This window comes from Nycticebus coucang, chromosome 10 (assembly GCF_027406575.1).
Source record: "Nycticebus coucang isolate mNycCou1 chromosome 10, mNycCou1.pri, whole genome shotgun sequence".
In the NCBI taxonomy this organism is placed as follows: Eukaryota; Metazoa; Chordata; class Mammalia; order Primates; family Lorisidae; genus Nycticebus; species Nycticebus coucang.
Window position 1 is genome coordinate 105,956,050 of NC_069789.1, and position 19,173 is coordinate 105,975,222.

Here is a 19,173-nt window from a genome sequence, read left to right on the forward strand (position 1 = left end):
GGAGGCTGCAGCCGCCTTACCCCCTCCCTGGGGTCTCTGCCCTCCCTGGAGGTGGCAGGTTTTATAAAGACAGAGTGCTTTATACCCACTGCTTTTCCTCTTGCCCTTGTTTCTTTTCACCCCTGGCCTCAGGGATCTGTGCTAACTTGCATTCAGGCCAACAGCACTGCCAGTCACCTCCCCCTTGGCGGCACTGTGCTGCCCTGTCTAACTGCTCCAGCCTCCCCAAGCTTTCACCTGTCACAGTCTGCCTGGGCTTGAAGTCCTTCTTTAGCCTTATCTCTGAGTGGGGTTAGAGTAGGGCCATCCTGATATTTTTGATTAGGCAAAGAAAAGTTAAAATTAAAAATAACACCTTGTCGTTGCTACTAGGTATCTCACTAAATCTAACCCTCTGACCCTCTGACCCTCTGACCTGTTATACCCGTTCATCTTTTCCTAACTATATTTAACCATTAAATAAAGTTTTTTCTCCTATCATAAAGAAAATTTGAACCATTATTTCATTTTGCATCACTGTGAAAGCTGGAAAACAAGACATAGCACTGCAGATGGGCCCAGTTCTCCAAAATGGACAATTCCATTAAATTCAGAATTCAGGAGCTGCCAGATTAGAGCGCCCCCTGCAGACTCTCATGAAAAGGCCCGGCAGGTGCCGGCCGCGCTTGTGTATGCTGACGGGCAGGGCGGGCCGTGCCTGTTAGACCTGCTGGTCTAGGCTACCGCACGCCCTGCACAAGGACATGGAGCCCAAGGAAAGCGATTTGCCCAAATGAAATGGAGAACTAGGGGCAGAACTAGCCTGGAGCCTCCTGCCACATTGAGAACACCTTCTGGGCTGATCTAGCGAATGGAATTCGGCCCCGGAGCCTCTGCGTGCCCTCCCCAGATTAATCCTGGGGTAGATTGCTTATGGATTTTGCAGATGTTAGCAAAAAGAAAAGGTCCCTGCTTCCTGGCACTTGTACACACATACCACATTATCAGGCTCTCACTGAGAACAAAGATATGCATATTGTGACTGTTTAAATTAATTCATTATGCATTTTATATTCCAGGGGCATTGATCATTTTCAAAGTTCTCTGCCTTTAGTTTAAGGAATTTACAGCTCATACCTGCAAAGCTGCAAGAATCCCTGCTGATTAGGAAACATTAAATTGTTAAAATGGTGTGATTTTATATCCCGAATTACGGTGGATTATGCTAATGATGGTCAAGGTTATTAATCTTCATTGCAGTCACCACTGCAAATAGTACACGAAAGTTAGCCAAAATTAGCTTAATCTGCTTGTAGCATGAATTTGAAACTTACACTTTATTTTTTTCTGAGAACAAGTAACACTTAATACCATCTCTTAAAATGTATTCCAGCCCCTGGAAAACCAAAGGTGGAAAACAGGAATGTAATATGTTACTGCTGCCTACAGGCAATTTCCTCTACTTAGGTAAAGCTTCTTTCCAAATCTGTTCTGCCTCCTACTTTCAAATGCTGGAGTATCACTTAAAAGCAATCAAGTCTTTCTCAAGAAAGAAAGCACACAGCAGTGGGGCACCCACACCCCAGTCACTCATGGAGGGAAATGTCAGGTCTTCTGTAAGTGCCTGTAAGCTGTGATTCAATTGCCCTTTCTGCGAACACCCTCCTCACCTCCCACCTCTTGGAATGAGAAGGTAGATACACGGCTCATCCTGAACTTCAGAATTTAGGAATCCCAACCAATTTACTCTTAGGATTTCCTAGAGAATTTTTCTAAGAATATCAATGCAATGTTTACTTGACTCACACATTTGGGAACATAGGACCCTGTTTGGTTTCAGTTCAGTTGAGAAAAAGCTCGCCTAGCACTGTCAGAATGTCAAACAAAAAGAGCTGACACCCTCATTCTCTTCTTGGGAATGTGATGTGGGAAACCCACAGAGGACATCTATTCATTACCTCTGTAGTAGACATTCCCCATTTTTTCTCTAGTGAATTCATCCTACCTCCATCCCCACTATGCTTAATCTGCTTCTAGAACCTTGGTGGGTCCCCAGCAGGCTTCAAGCAATCAGAGCACCTCACTGCCCTGCCTAAGGGATCACACACAACCCAAATCAGGCCAATGAATCCCAAAGCTTAGGGCTTGAGCAAGGGCTACCAGAAAAGACCCTGAGCCCAGGAAAGTGTGGTATAAAAATGTCTTCTGGAGCTGCTGCAACCACTTCTGTTTCATGAAGGGAGAGGGCGGGTTGACAGAGGACCACTATGTGAGATGTGAGGATGAAGCCAAGACCACCAAAGGCAGAAGGGAGAGGACAGAAAAGAAGAGAGAGAAACCTTGTGTGGCATAAGAAATATATACTTGGACTTGTCCTTGGTTCTTGGCGAAGAGCTCCTAAATCTCTTGAAATTTCTGGGGTGACAGGAGCAGCTTTTGTTCTAACAAAGTGACTCTTAGTGGATTCCTGGACAGTTTCAGGATGAGAGCTGGTTGCTAGAAAAACCAAGCCTTGATTAGAAGCTTAGAACCTTCAGCCCCATTGCACCTCACAATCTCAGGGAGGAGAGAGGAACTGGAAATTGAGTTAATAATTGATCTTGCCTATGTGATGAAATCTCCATAAAAAATTCTGAGCTATTGGATTCAGAGGGCTCCCGGCTGGTGAATGTGTCTGTGCTCACATGGCTCCATGGAACAGAAGCTTCTATGGTTGGGACCCTTATCGATCTTGCCTTAAGTACCTCTTTGCCTAGCTATTCATTCGTATCTTTTCTAAAAATCATTTATAATAAACTAGTAAACATAAGTAAAACGTGTGCCTGAGTTCTGTGAGTCATTCTAGAAAATTATTGAACCTGAGGAGGGAGTAGTGGAAACCCCTGATTTATAGTTAGTGGGGGCCCTGGGGCTTGTGCCTGGCATCTAAAGGCACAGTATTACAGGTTTGGTGCTAATTTCAGATCATGTCAGATTGAATTGAATTGTTGAACACCAGGTTTGGAGAATCAGAGAATGTTGTTGGTTTAAAACAGTGGCTCTCAACCTTCCTAATGCTGCGACCTTTTAATATAGTTCCTTATGTTGTGGTGACCCCCAACCATAAAATTATTTTCGTTGCTACTTCATAATTGTAATTTTGCTACTGTTATGAATTATAATGTAAATATCTGATATGCAGGATGTATTTAGGCAACCCCTGTGAAAGGATGGTTCAACCCCAAAGGGGTCACAACCCACAGGTTGAGAACACTGGTTTAAAAAACCGCAAGAGGGACAAGTTCCAGTATATAATATATTTCTTATGCCACCGTGGTAACATCCTAGGAGTTGCTGAATCTTCTATTACCTGAGCCAGTAACTTTGCTTTATACTGAAGCCATTTGGAGGTGAATTTTCTGTCACATCCAACATAAAGAGTCCTGATGGAGAAGAACCAACCTCTGGACACAGGTGAAACCTGCCAGAGGAGGACCAGAATGAAAATTAAAGGGAAGGGCCTATTCAGTAGTTCTGACATTTAAAAAGCTTAAAACTCAAAAATTAAGTAGGAATACAAGAAAATTAGGAATGTCAAAATTGACTCTAGAGTCACCGTCATACCAAGTTAGAAGGGTAATGGGGAGAAAAGAAGCACAGAGTGAGATGAGGTTCATGTGTGGAATAAAAGTGATCTAAGGCTTTGGTATCTGTCTTAGTCTATTTTTGCTGCTATAACATAATACCTGAGGCTGGGTAGTTCATAATGAACAGAAACCTATTGGCTCACAGTTCTGGAGGCTGGGAAGTCCAAGATCAAGGGGTTAGCATTCTGCCAGGGCCTTCTGTCTGCATCATCCCATGGCAGAAGGTAGAAGAAACTGGTATAGATGATTTTATTAGCAAATTCTACCAAACATTTAAATAGCAAAGTATTCTACTTTTTCACATTTTTTCCCCCAGAGCATAAGAAAAAAGAAAAGGACCACTCCTCTACTCATTTTATAAGGCTTCCATAGGATTGATGTCAGGACCTGGTAAGGACAGCACAAGAAAGGGAAATTCTTTTCCCAGTATTACTTACAACTGTAGATACAAACATCCTAGACATGCCATTATCAAACCAAATCTAGAAATAGTTGTGTGTATGTGGGGGGAGTATATGAGAACTACATTGGATTTATCCCCCAAATACTTGTTTTTGTTTAGAAAAACAATAAAATTGACCAATTAACAGATCAAAGAAGAAAAATCATCTTATAATAGAGTTTTTTAAAAGATAAAGTTCAGAAGAATCGCTGGAGGCGGAGCAAGATGGCAGCCGAGTAACAGCTTCCTTGCATCTGGGCACCGTGAGTCTGGGGATATAGGACTCCAGGCATCTCTGGCTGGTGGGATCTGCCTATCATCGCCCCTGAGAGGATACAGGGAGTCAGCGAGAGACTTCTGGACCCCAAGAGAAGGACTAGAATAGTGGAAAACCGGCAAGTGGTCGCGTGTGTTCAATCCGTCTAAACCCGCCCGCAACTTCCACAGGCACGAGAACTTAAAGAGCAAGAGGAAGTGAAAGGAAAATTAGGGCAAGGAAACAGATAAAAGAAATCACCCATGAGGAAGAATCAGCAGAAAACTCCAGGCAACATGAAGAAAAAGTCCAGAACAACCCCACCAAGGGACCATGAGGTAGCTACTGCAGAGGATTCCACCTATACAGAAATGTTAGGAATGACAGAAAGGGAATTTAGAATACACATGTTGAAAACAATGAAAGAAATGATGGAAACAATGAAGGAAACTGCTATTAAAGTGGAAAATAACCAAAAGGAAATCCAAAAACAGAATCAAATCAGAGATGAACGATATGAAGAATATAAAAAGGATATAGCAGAGCTGAAGGAAATGAAACAGTCAATCAGGGAACTTAAAGATGCAATGGAAAGTATCAGCAACAGGTTAGACCATGCAGAAGAAAGAATTTCAGACGTAGAAGACAAAGTTTTTGAGATAACTCAGATAGTAAAAGAGGCAGAAAAGAAGAGAGAGAAAGCAGAACGTTCACTGTCAGATTTATGGGACTTTATGAAGCGTTCCAACATACGAGTTATAGGAATTCCAGAAGGGGAAGAAGAATGCCCCAGAGGAGTGGAAGCCATACTAGAGAATATTATAAAAGAAAATTTCCCAAATATCACCAAAGATTCTGACACACTGCTTTCAGAGGGCTATCGGACCCCAGGTCGCCTCAACTCTAACCGAGCTTCTCCAAGACACATTGTGATGAACCTGTCCAAAGTCAAGACAAAAGAAAAGATTCTGCAAGCTGCCAGGAGTAAGCACCAGTTGACCTACAGGGGCAAATCCATCAGAGTGACCACAGACTTCTCTAATGAAACTTTCCAAGCAAGAAGACAATGGTCATCTACCTTTAATCTACTTAAACAGAACAATTTCCAGCCCAGAATTCTGTACCCTGCTAAGCTAAGCTTCAAAATTGACGGAGAAATCAAATCATTTACGGATATACAAACATTGAGGAAATTCGCCACAACAAGACCAGCTCTACAGGAAATACTTCAACCTGTCCTGCACACTGACCACCACAATGGATCAGCAGCAAAGTAAGAACTCAGAAATTAAAGGACAGAACCAAACCTCCACACTGATGCAAAAGATAAAACTAAGCAATGGACTCTCACAAAATAAGACGAATAGAATACTACCACACTTATCAATTACCTCAATAAATGTTAATGGCTTGACTTCCCCACTGAAGAGACATAGATTGGTTGACTGGATTAAAAAACACAAGCCATCCATTTGCTGTCTGCAAGAAACACACCTGGCTTCAAAAGACAAATTAAAGCTCCGAGTCAAGGGTTGGAAGACAATTTTTCAGGCAAATGGAATTTAGAAGAAAAGAAGAGTTGTAATATTATTTTCAGATACATGTGGATTTAAAGCAACTAAAATCAAAAAAGACAAAGATGGTCACTTTATATTGGTCAAGGGAAAAATACAACAAGAAGACATTTCAATTCTAAATATTTATACACCCAATTTAAATGCTCCCAGATTCTTGAAACAGACCTTACTCAGTCTGAGCAATATGATATCTGATAATACCATCATAACAGGGGACCTTAACACTCCTCTTACAGAGCTGGACAGATCCTCTAAACAGAAATTAAACAAGGATATAAGAGACTTAAATGAGACCCTAGAACAACTGTGCTTGATAGACGCGTATAGAACACTCCATCCCAAAGATAAAGAATATACATTCTTCTCATCACCCCATGGAACATTCTCCAAAATTGATCATATCCTGGGACACAAAACAAATATCAACAGAATCAAAAGAATTGAAATTTTACCTTGTATCTTCTCAGACCATAAGGCACTAAAGGTGGAACTCAACTCTAACAAAAATGCTCGACCCCACCCAAAGGCATGGAAACTAAACAATCTTCTGTTGAATAACAGATGGGTGAAGGAAGAAATAAAACAGGAAATCATTAACTTCCTTGAGCATAACAACAATGAAGACACAAGCTACCAAAACCTGCGGGATACTGCAAAAGCAGTTTTGAGAGGAAAATTCATTGCTTTAGATGCCTACATTCAAAAAACAGAAAGAGAGCACATCAACAATCTCACAAGAGATCTTATGGAATTGGAAAAAGAAGAACAATCTAAGCCTAAACTCAGTAGAAGAAAAGAAATATCCAAAATCAAATCAGAGATCACTGAAATTGAAAACAAAAGAATCATTCAGAAAATTAATGAAACAAGGAGTTGGTTTTTTGAAAAAAATAAATAAAATAGATAAACCATTGGCCAGACTAATGAGGAATAGAAAAGTAAAATCTCTAGTAACCTCAATCAGAAATGATAAAGGGGAAATAACAACTGATCCCACAGAGATACAAGAGATCATCTCTGAATACTACCAGAAACTCTATGCCCAGAAATTTGACAATGTGAAAGAAATGGATCAATATTTGGAATCACACCCTCTCCCTAGACTCAGCCAGGAAGAAATAGAGCTCCTGAACAGACCAATTTCAAGCACTGAGATCAAAGAAACAATAAAAAATCTTCCAACCAAAAAATGCCCTGGTCCAGATGGCTTCACTCCAGAATTCTATCAAACCTTCAAGGAAGAGCTTATTCCTGTACTGCAGAAATTATTCCAAAAAATTGAGGAAGAAGGAATCTTCCCCAACACATTCTATGAAGCAAACATCACCCTGATACCAAAACCAGGAAAAGACCCAAACAAAAAGGAGAATTTCAGACCAATCTCACTCATGAACATAGACGCAAAAATTCTCAACAAAATCCTAGCCAATAGATTACAGCTCATCATCAAAAAAGTCATTCATCATGATCAAGTAGGCTTCATCCCAGGGATGAAAGGCTGGTTTAACATACGCAAGTCTATAAACGTTATCCACCATATTAACAGAGGCAAAAATAAAGATCACATGGTCCTCTCAATAGATGCAGAAAAAGCATTTGATAAAATCCAGCATCCTTTTCTAATTAGAACACTGAAGAGTATAGGCATAGGTGGCACATTTCTAAAACTGATTGAAGCTATCTATGACAAACCCACAGCCAATATTTTACTGAATGGAGTAAAACTCAAAGCTTTTCCTCTTAGAACTGGAACCAGACAAGGTTGTCCTCTGTCACCTTTACTATTCAACGCAGTGCTGGAAGTTCTAGCCAATACAATTAGGCAAGACAAGGAAATAAAGGGAATCCAAATGGGAGCAGAGGAGGTCAAACTCTCCCTCTTTGCTGACGACATGATCTTATACTTAGAGAACCCCAAAGACTCAACCACAAGACTCCTAGAAGTCATCAAAAAATACAGTAATGTTTCAGGATATAAAATCAATGTCTACAAGTCAGTAGCCTTTTTGTACACCAATAATAGTCGAGATGAGAAGCTAATTAAGGACACAACTCCCTTCACCATAGTCTCAAAGATAATGAAATACCTAGGAATATACCTAACGAAGGAGGTGAAGGACCTCTATAAAGAAAACTATGAAATCCTCAGAAAGGAAATAGCAGAGGATATTAACAAATGGAAGAACATACCATGCTCATGGATGGGAAGAATCAACATTGTTAAAATGTCTATACTTCCCAAAGCAATCTACCTATTCAATGCCATTCCTATCAAAATACCAACATCGTACTTTCAAGATTTGGAAAAAATGATTCTGCATTTTGTATGGAACCGGAAAAAACCCCGTATAGCTAAGGCAGTTCTCTGTAACAAAAATAAAGCTGGGGGCATCAGCATACCAGATTTTAGTCTGTACTACAAAGCCATAGTGCTCAAGACAGCATGGTACTGGCACAAAAACAGAGACATAGACACTTGGAATCGAATTGAAAACCAAGAAATGAAACTAACATTTTACAACCACCTAATCTTTGATAAACCAAACAAGAACATACCTTGGGGGAAAGACTCCCTATTCAATAAATGGTGTTGGGAGAACTGGATGTCTACATGTAAAAGACTGAAACTGGACCCACACCTTTCCCCACTCACAAAAATTGATTCAAGATGGATAAAGGACTTAAACTTAAGGCATGAAACAATAAAAATCCTCCAAGAAAGCATAGGAAAAACACTGGAAGATATTGGCCTGGGGAAAGACTTCATGAAGAAGACTGCCATGGCAATTGCAACAACAACAAAAATAAACAAATGGGACTTCATTAAACTGAAAAGCTTCTGTACAGCTAAGGAGACAATAACCAAAGCAAAGAGACAACCTACACAATGGGAAAGGATATTTGCATATTTTCAATCAGACAAAAGCTTGATAACTAGGATCTATAGAGAACTCAAATTAATCCACATGAAAAAAGCCAACAATCCTTTATATCAATGGGCAAGAGACATGAATAGAACTTTCTCTAAAGACGACAGACGAATGGCTAACAAACACATGAAAAAATGTTCATCATCTCTATATATTAGAGAAATGCAAATCAAAACAACCCTGAGATATCATCTAACCCCAGTGAGAATGGCCCACATCACAAAATCTCAAAACTGTAGATGCTGGCGTGGATGTGGAGAGAAGGGAACACTTTTACACTGCTGGTGGGACTACAAACTAGTACAACCTTTCTGGAAGGAAGTATGGAGAAACCTCAAAGCACTCAAGCTAGACCTCCCATTTGATCCTGCAATCCCATTACTGGGCATCTACCCAGAAGGAAAGAAATCCTTTTATCATAAGGACACTTGTACTAGACTGTTTATTGCAGCTCAATTTACAATCACCAAAATGTGGAAAGAGCCTAAATGCCCACCAACCCAGGAATGGATTAACAAGCTGTGGTATATGTATACCATGGAATACTATTCAGCCATTAAAAAAAATGGAGACTTTACATCCTTTGTATTAACCTGGATGGACGTGGAAGACATTATTCTTAGTAAAGCATCACAAGAATGGAGAAGCATGAATCCTATGTACTCAATTTTGATATGAGGACAATTAATGACAATTATGGTTATGGGGGGAACAGAAAGAGGGACGGAGGGAGGTGGGTGGGGCCTTGGTGTGTGTCACACTTTATGGGGACAAGACATGATTGCAAGAGGGACTTTACCTAACAATTGCAATCAGTGTAACCTGGCTTATTGTACCCTCAATGAATCCCCAACAATAAAAAAAAAAAAAAACATAAGAATCAATAAGAGATGCCCTAAAAAAAAAAAGATAAAGTTCAACATTGGTTAATTAAATATAAAAAACCCAAGCAAACTAGACATTGAAGGTGTGGGGATACACCCTAACATGGTCCCTGACGATACAGGCCTATACAAGAGTACAGTGTATAGTTGCAAGACTCCTGCCCTGCACGTGGCAGGGCCTGCAGCTTGCTTCCAGCCATCAGAATATAGCAAAGGTGATGACACATCATTCCTATGACCCCGTTCTATTGTAAGACTCCATCTCAACAGACTGCAGAGATTTTCTGATTGGCCGTGAGGAACCAATCTGCTGTGAGCTGCCAATGGAGAGGGCCCTTTACAGGGAACTGCGGCAGCCTTGAGGAGCTGGAGTGGCCAACAACCAGCAAGAAGCCAGGGCCTCAGTTGCAGCCATGAGGAAACAAATTTGTCAATGATGTGTCCGAGCTGGGTAAAGAGATGCCAAGTTGCGCCTCTGGACAAGAGTGTAGCTGGCCCCCATGTCAATGGCATCCTAGTGGGGTTCTGAGCAAATGGTCCAGACTGGCTATGCCCAGGCTCCTGAGCTGTGAAACTGCTATAATAAATGTGTCATTCTGAGTCTTTAAATGTGGTTATTATGCAGGAATAGAAAATTAATTTAAAAAGGGAACTTCTTTATCCAATCAATAACATATACAAAATGATATCTTCTGAAAGTACACATCATTCTTTTCTTTCTTTTTTTTTTTTTTTTTTTTTGCAGTTTGTCTGGGGCCGGGTTCGAACCCACCACCCTCAGTACCTGGGGCCGGCACCCTACTCACTGAGCCACAGGCACCACCCTGTATGCATCATTCATCATTCTTAATGGAAATCAAGATGCCTGCAATTACCCCCTCCACAGTAGAGGTTCTAGCAGTACAATATGGCTAGAAAAATAAATAAGAGGAAAAGGATTTAGAGATGGAGAAAACTGTGTCATTATTTGTAACTACTATGGTTATCTACCCATCCATCTAAAAGCATCTAAAGATAATTTATTACAATTAATAAGACAGTACAGTGGCTGGACTTCATAAAAATTACTTTTCTTTACCCTAGAAATCTGGAAAATGAATTTTCTAAAAAACTATAATAGCATCCAAAAATATTAAAAGCTTAGCAATAAACTCACAAAAGGTTTTTTATAGCTTTACAGTGAAAACCATGGAATGTTATTAAAAGACAATAAAGAAACTCAATAAATGGGGAAATATCCATATGCAGGATTGTAAAGATGTTTATTCCCCCCCAAATTAATCTATAAATTTGATGCAATGTCAGTCAAAATCCAGATTTTTTTCTGTAGAATTTGACAAGCTGATTTACAAAATTTACATAAAAACAAAAGAGGCCTTGGCATTTCTGAAGAACAAGGTGGAAGGATTTGCCTTACCATATATCAAGAATGTTCGTGGGTGGTGCCTGCGGCTCAAAGGAGTAGGTGCTGGAGGTGGCGGGTTCAAGCCCAGCCCCAGCCAAAAACTGAAAAAAAAGAATGTTCGTGGCAAAGCTCTAACCCTTAAGGTAAGGAGGTCTTTGTGCAGGGAGAGGGAGGTAGAAGAAGAGTGAACACAATGGAGGGCTGACTAACAGATTTATACACTGCTGGAAATGGGTTGATTAAAGAGCTAGCTTCACAGATCAGTTGGGAAAAAAAGTGGGATAGTCAATAAACGTCTGAACAACAGTTATCTAAAAATTAATTCTGGTTAGATTAAAAACGTAATTGTAAAGAAAACTCGTGATACTTTCAGAAGGCAACAAAAAACAGTTCTCAAGGAAGACTCCAAAAGCTCAAGTCCTAGGCAGAATGATTGACAAACCTGTTTATGTTAGATCAAGACCTTCTGTTCCGTATTTTTTTTTTTAAGTGAGAAGAAAACTACAAATTGGGAGATGTTTGCGCTTCATATAACTTACAAAGTCAAACAACCCAAGAGAACAAAGGAAAAACAGGCAAAAGAAAGGAACAGGAACTGTACAGAAAGGGAACGCCACGTGGCCAAAACACGGCAAAATGGTCAACTTCACTAGTGATCACACAAAGTACCGCTTCACACCCACTAGAGTAACAAAAATAACAATTTGAAAATGAGAAAATACCAAGCATGACCTCTGGAGCAACTGAAACCTACTAATAGTGGAAGTGTAGTTGGTCAAGCACTTACACAAATATGTGCATACTCAAAGACCCAGTGTTATTTGTAAAACTAAAACAAAAACTACTAGAATCAACCCAAATCAAGAATAAAATGGATTATAAGTAGTCATCCAATGGAATATCATATAGCCGTGAAAATGAAATCAATGGACTATAGCTATGTGCATCAGCAGCCATGATTCTCAGCCACATAGCATCAAGGGACAAATAGCCACTGCATGTTCCAGCACAGTGATGTTTGGAAACAGACCAAACTAAATAACATGCTTGAAGATGCACACACTGGGCCTGGGTGCTTGTGATCCCAGCACTCTGGGAGGCTGAGGTGGGTGGACCACTTGAGCTCAGGAGTTGGAGACGAGCCTGAGCAAAGCAAGGCCCCATCTCTACTAAAAATAGAAAAACTAGCCAGGTGCTGTGGTGGGCGCCTGTTGTCCCAGCTACTCGAGAGGCTGAGGCAAGAGGATCACTCAAGCCCAAGAGTTTGAGGTTGCTGTGAGCTATGACACCATAGCACTCTACACAGAGCAACAGAGTGAGACTTGTCTCAAATGTATGTATACACACACACACACAGGTATATCATGGAAGAGTAAAGAAGATGGGGCTGGGAGGAGGGCTGGGGGATTCTAGGCTCCTGAACTCAATCTAGGTGGACAACACACACATGTTCATTTTATTCTTTAACTTGTACAAAGATGTGTTTATACACTCTCATATGCCTGCTATATTTCATAGTTTTAAAAGTTCTAGCGGCGTCTGTGGCTCAAAGGGGTAGGGCACCGGCCCCACATGCCAGAGGTGGTGGGTTCAGACCCAGCCCTGGCCAAAAACTGCAAAGAAAAAAAAATTCTTACTAAAGCAGTACCCCCAAAATTCAGGCTTTCCCTTCTGGTGTTGTGCAGCTGTTGGCTCAGAGTGCCAAGCAGGAGGGACCAAGTAGCCCAGGGAAGCAGGCAGAGCTGCAGGGAAGCCTCTGGTACTGTTTGGACTTCAGGAAACAAAAGAGATGCCCAGAAATGACACCCAAACTTCTTAGGTGGGAGCAAACCTTTATCTCCAGAAACTCTGACCTCGAGCCCGCTGGCGGAGCCTCCTGAAACTGAGAAAAGGAGAAAGCTATCCTTGCAAATTCCCATGGAGGAGAACAAACAAGCTTTGCTAAGGTCTGATTTCATCAAGAGCAACTTAATCTCTGATGCCTGGATTCAGAGTCAGCTAGCCCAGGATTCTTATCCTGACTTAGGTACTTACTGGCTGGTAACCTTCTATGAGGAGTCACTGAAACTCAGTGTCTCCATCTGTAAAGCAGAAATAATGCACTTTTGCCAGAAGGCTGCTATGAAAATTAAGTGTGGTCACCTGTGAGGCCTGTCCCCTAGGCGAGTGGCTGGAGGGTCACGTAGAGCTGCTGATTCCCAAGCTTTGTTTTTTCCTACCAGGTATAACTCACTCCACACTTGCTGCTCTTCATCGGATGATCAAGCTTTCTAGTTGCCGCCCAGCTGGCTCCACCTAACTCTCAGCATGGAATAAAGATGCTGCCGTCCCACCTTGGTGTCCCCAAGGGCTGCAAAATAGGACTCCCGGCGGTTACACCCGGGGAGTACATCCTGCACTGTGATTAAAAAGAGGCTTTAGTGCTTCAAAAGCACAATCTTGATAATCGTCTCAATCATCAAGAAATCATTAGAACTGACAAATATTTCCTCCCAACCTAATTCTACAGAGATCTGAATTTCTTTTTTTTTTTTTTTTTGTAGAGACAGAGTCTCACTGTACCGCCCTCGGGTAGAGTGCCATGACGTCACACGGCTCACAGCAACCTCTAACTCCTGGGCTTACATGATTCTCTTGCCTCAGCCTCCCTAGCAGCTGGGACTACAGGCGCCTGCCACAACGCCCGGCTATTTTTTTGTTGCAATTTGGCTGGGGCTGGGTTTGAACCCGCAACCCTCGGCATATGGGGGCCCGCGCCCTACTCACTGACCCACAGGCGCTGCCCAGAGGTCTGAATTTCTTAAAGATGACCATCGAAAAAGGAAGCACAGAACACTCAAGGAAAGTGCTTGGCCCTGGGGAGGCCCTTGGCGACTAGCCCCTACTCATCCCTCCTTGTCCCTATAGACCCCCACTCACTCCTATTGCAGGCGGCTCGGCTCCTGCCTCAGCTCTGAGTCCCCCTGCCCACCTCCCCGTGGGTAAGACGCAGAGACGATTCTCCCGGCCTGGCCTCCATGTCCTGCACTGGGAAATGCTCTTTCTCCCTTTCCCCACAAATGAGGTAAGTTGATGAAATAATAGCCACTTTGCACTGTGCGCCATTTTCAACCGTCTACACTCTTTTCTCACCAAAAGTGCTGTGATGCTTCTAGCGAAATTAATTAGGAATTATGATCTTCCTTCCCCTGCTTATATTAATTTTCCTTCAATATGTCAAAATTCTTAGAATCAAAAAGATGAGCTTTTAAATAAAGACCATCTGGAGCTCAAATAATGTTCTCCCCTGCATGAAATTCTGCAGGGGCTTTCCCTGTCTGTAGGATGAAGTCTAGATTCCTTAGCAGACTTCTAAGCCTGTCATATGGGGGCCCCAACTCACCTTTCCAGCCTCCCCCCCACTACCCTCCTCTCCCCTCCCCTCCCAGTTATCCTGCTCGCACCTGCACACACACACCTGGGCCTCATAACCCTGTTCCATGTGCTTTGATTCCCGTGGCTTTACACACACTACACCCCTGATAGCTCTTGTCTATATCTTGCCTAAAAACTCTACAACATCCACTTTTTTAAAAATAGATTTTTCTGTCAAGATGTGGGGTTGGGGAGAGGGTGGGAGTCTTGCTCCGCTATCCAGGCTGGTCTTGAACTCCTGAGCTTAAGCAATCCTCCTGCCTCGGCCTCTCAAAGTGCTGGGATTACAGCTGTGAGCCATTGTGCCCAGCCCAAGACCCACCTCTGAAGATCCTCCCCACTTCCCTCGCTAACAGCTCCCATTAGTTCCCAGCTGCACATCAGGATCACCAGGGGAGCACCTGAAAAATGCACATCCTGGACCTTCTCCCAGCCCTACCGAGTCTGAGTCTGCCTAGGTTGGAATGAAGCACTCACCTGCCTCCAAGTCTCCAACCCGGGGGCAGGGGCAGGGCTGAGCAGCAGTGCCCTGCTGGGCAGCAACTGAGATCACAGTCTCCGCAATCAGATTCTTGAGTTAGAAGCCCAGCTCTGCTGCTAATCAGCTTCCTGACCTTGGATCAGTCACTAACTTCTCTGTGCTTCTTCCCTATAAAGTAGGGACAATAATGGTGCTGATAGTGGGGGCTTCAGGAGGTAATCAGGTCACAGGGTAGAGCCCTTATAAGGTGAGACCATCTAGGCCTGGAAGTGGCCGCCACAGCAGGCATCCTCTCCATATGTAAAGGCCCCAGGGTCACCCTCCAGTGTCCCTCATTCAAGGCTTTGTGGCTGCATTTGAAAGCCCAGCATGAGCAAGTTCTTCAGTTTGGACCTGCCAGGTGAGATGTGAGCGCAGAGGAGTAACAGGAGCCTAATCAAGGGGGGCAGACAGAAGCCAAGCTCTAGCCCAGGGTCTCTCTCTTCTAATTCTCTTCTATTGTCCTGCCCCTTCCCTCCATCCCTGCCTCTAAGAGATCAGGTTTAATAATTTTTTTTTTGAGACAGTCTCAAGCTGTCGCCCTAGGTAGAGTGCCATGGTGTCACAGCTCACAGCAACCTCAAACTCTTGGGCTTAAGCGATTCTCTTGCCTCAGCCTCCCAAGTAGCTGGGACTACAAGCGCCCGCCACAGTGCCCGGCTGTAGGGGATTTTTTTGGTTGTAGTTGTCATTGTTGTTTGGCAGGTCCAGGCTGGATTCGAACCCGCCAGCTCTGGTATACGTGACTGGAGCCCCAACCACTGAGCTACAGGCACCAAACCTAATAATTTTTTATATAAAATTGGGTGGGGGGTGTGTTGAGGAAAGTTGTGCCTGAACAATAAATACGGAAGTCTCTCAATACACTTCAGGCTGCGTGCAGGGGCTCACTGCTGGAGCCTACCCAAGAGTCATTAATTTGCTCATTCACTTTTTTTTTGTAGAGACAGAGTCTCACCTTATCGCCCTCAGTACAGTGCCGTGGCGTCACACAGCAACCTCCAAATCCTTGGGCTTAGGCGATTCTCTTGTCTCAGCCTCCCAAGTAGCTGGGACTACAGGCGCCCGCCACAACGCCCGGCTATTTTTTTTGTTGTTGTTGCAGTTTGGCCGGGGCTGGGCTTGAACCCGCCACCCTCGGCATATGGGGCCGGCGCCCTACCCGCTGAGCCACAGGCGCCGTCCTGCTCATTCACTTCTAGAAAAAGCCCACCAACTTTGGTTTTCTAATTTATTTCCATCGACAAATGGCGTCCTTGTTTCATGGGCAAACTAATGGATTTTATAATTATTTCTGCCCATATTATATTCCAGTTTCAAAGTTGGAGTTTAGTCATTGAAATACCTATAACATCAATATTTCATTCCCAAAGACATTTTAATTTTAAGTAAATAGCACAAAGGATCATGTCCCCTCACATATAAGTGCTCCTATTTATTTCAGGTTGGCAGTTTTCATTACTTTCATTCCAGATGAATTGCAAAGATTAATTATTACTGCTAAACTTTTAAAAATTGAAAGCATCATATCGTTGTTGGGCATTATTTCATATGATTCAGAGAAACTCCCAAAGTATGATTCATTCCCTTTTTTCTTATAGAACGGTAGAGTGATGAGGGAGCAGGGAGCGGAGCGGGGAGGAGGAGGTCGGGGTGTGTGGCACACCTCCTGGGGGAGGGACACAATTATAAGGGGGGGGACATTAACAAATGCAATCAGTGTAACCTAATTCTTTGTACCCTCAATGAATCCTAAACAATGAAAAAGAATGGTACAGTGGACAGAGCATGGTTTTGGATTCAAACTGACCAGCCTGGCTCCCACCCCAGCCCTCCAGCGACTAGGGTGTGTCACAAGTCATTTGAGCTTCTTTCCAAACCCAAGTTTTCTCATCTGCAAAGTGAAAACAACACCGATGTGGAAGAGCTGCTGAGGGTTGTGTTCAATTATTCCAAGCAGTGATTCTCCAGACCTAGTGTCAGTCAGCATAAGCTGAGAACTTGTTAAAACGCAAATTCTCCAGACCCCAACCCAATTTACTGAATCAGAAGCGGGAGGATGAGGGGCAGTTCTCAAGGTGGTGTTGATGCCAACTCCAGTTTAAAAAACCCTGATTTAAAACTCACACCACACAGCAAGTGCTCAATAGTCCCTTTCTTTCCTTCCTTCCTCTCTCTCTTTCTTTTTTGAGACAGAGTCTCATTCTGTCACCTGGGTAGAGTGCTGTTGCATCATAGCTCACAGCAACCTCAAATTCTTGGGTTCAAATGATCCTCTGGCATCAGCTCCCCAGTAGCTGGGACTACAGGTACCTCCCATAACCCCCCGCTAGTTTTTCTATTTTTAGTAGAGATGGGGTCTCACTCTTGCTCAGGCTGGTCTAAAACTCCTGAGCTTAGGCAATCCACCCTCCTCGGCCACCCAGAGTGCTAGGATTATAGGTATGAGCCATCACACCCAGCCAGTTCCTTCCTTTCCCATTCTCACAATCCTCTGCCTCTGACAACTTGTCGGTGAAATGAGCTTGTGCGCTCAGCTTGCTCAGGCCTAGCTTATACACAATCTGGACCTCAACAGCTCTTCCAGAATGTATGCCCACAGTCCCCAAACATCACCTAATTCACCTCAAAGATGTCATCCTCCACAAAGCACACTGAGGAGAGGGTGGCAGATGACACTGCCTCATTTATGGAAGGTTCCCTGTAGGAGGAGACTTAATGCACAGTCTCATTTCAGGAAGAAATCAGGTCTTTCAAATTTCTAAACAGCCGGGTCCTGGTGGGCAGCCTGACTAAATGCTGCCATCCTGTGGGCAGAGGAGAGACACAGTGTACCCGTCTATCCAGCCAGCAGTTGCAGGGGGTCCTCCCACACCAGACCCACAGAGTGGGGCAGGCAGGTGCAGCGCAGAGGAGAGTGCCTGCACAGATCAGTGTGTGAGTGTGGGAGCCCAGGGCCAGGAGGGCTCACTCTGAATGCCTGAGATGACTATTCAAATATACAACCTGTTTCCTAAAGGCGTAGAGAGGTTGCAGAACTATTAATACGTTTTCACATAACAATAAATATACAGACTTTTTAAAATGAGAAATTAATAATGAAGAGTGACTTTAAAAATGCTATTCAAAGGGCACCCGTACTCAGTGAGTAGGGTGCCGGCCACATACACCAAGGCTGGTGGGTTGGAGCCCACCCCAGACCTGCTAAAACAATGACAACTGCAACCAAAAAATAGCCAGGCGTTGTGGTGGATGCCTGTAGTTCCAGCTACTCGGGAGGCTGAGGCAAGAGAATCGCTTAAGCCCAAGAGTTTGAGGTTGCTGTGAGCTGTGATGCTATGGCACTCTACCAAGGGCAACAAAGTGAGACCCCGTCTCAAAAAAAAAAAAAATGCTATTTAAAGGCTCAGTCTCTAATTATAGTCTCCTAATGGAGAAAATGTAGAATGGGTTCACTTCTCTTGATATAACAGGCACTCTGTGAGAGCTCCCATTGACAAATTGATGTTCTCATTTACATCTGTTCATGCCACGTGATGTAAAATTCTGAGGGGATATTTCATTTTAACATAAAATACCATCCTTTGAGCAAATGTAATTAACTTAAATTCTATATATACCTAATTCAGTCTTGCTGATAAGTAAAAAATATTTATCCATCTACAAAAAAAAAAAAAAATACTTGAAAGAATGATGGTTAAAAGGTACAGAAGCACTCCCAGTGGCCAAATCTGGAACAATTAGGGTACTGAAGTAAATAATGAAGTCGCTAACAGATTACAACTCATTGAATGAAATAGAAAACATGAGTTTAAACTGATGCAAATCAATTAAATAAATTAACGGATATTTACATAGTTTTAAAATAGAGCCCACAAAATATTAACACAAATTAAATTAACGGATATTTACATAGTTTTAAAATAGAGCCCACAAAATATTAACACAAAGGAAGAAAGAGTGTTGAAGTTGGGTCTTTCGATGCAGGGGCTGGGGGGGATGATTGGAATCAAGCAGAGTCCTGAGATAACAGTGTAGGGCTGGTGGGCACAGGAGGAGAAGCTGTTTGGTAAGCCAGTGGGGGATCTCCTGCTCTGAGAAAGGGTTTATTAATCTGATGAAGGCTGAGTCATCTGTATC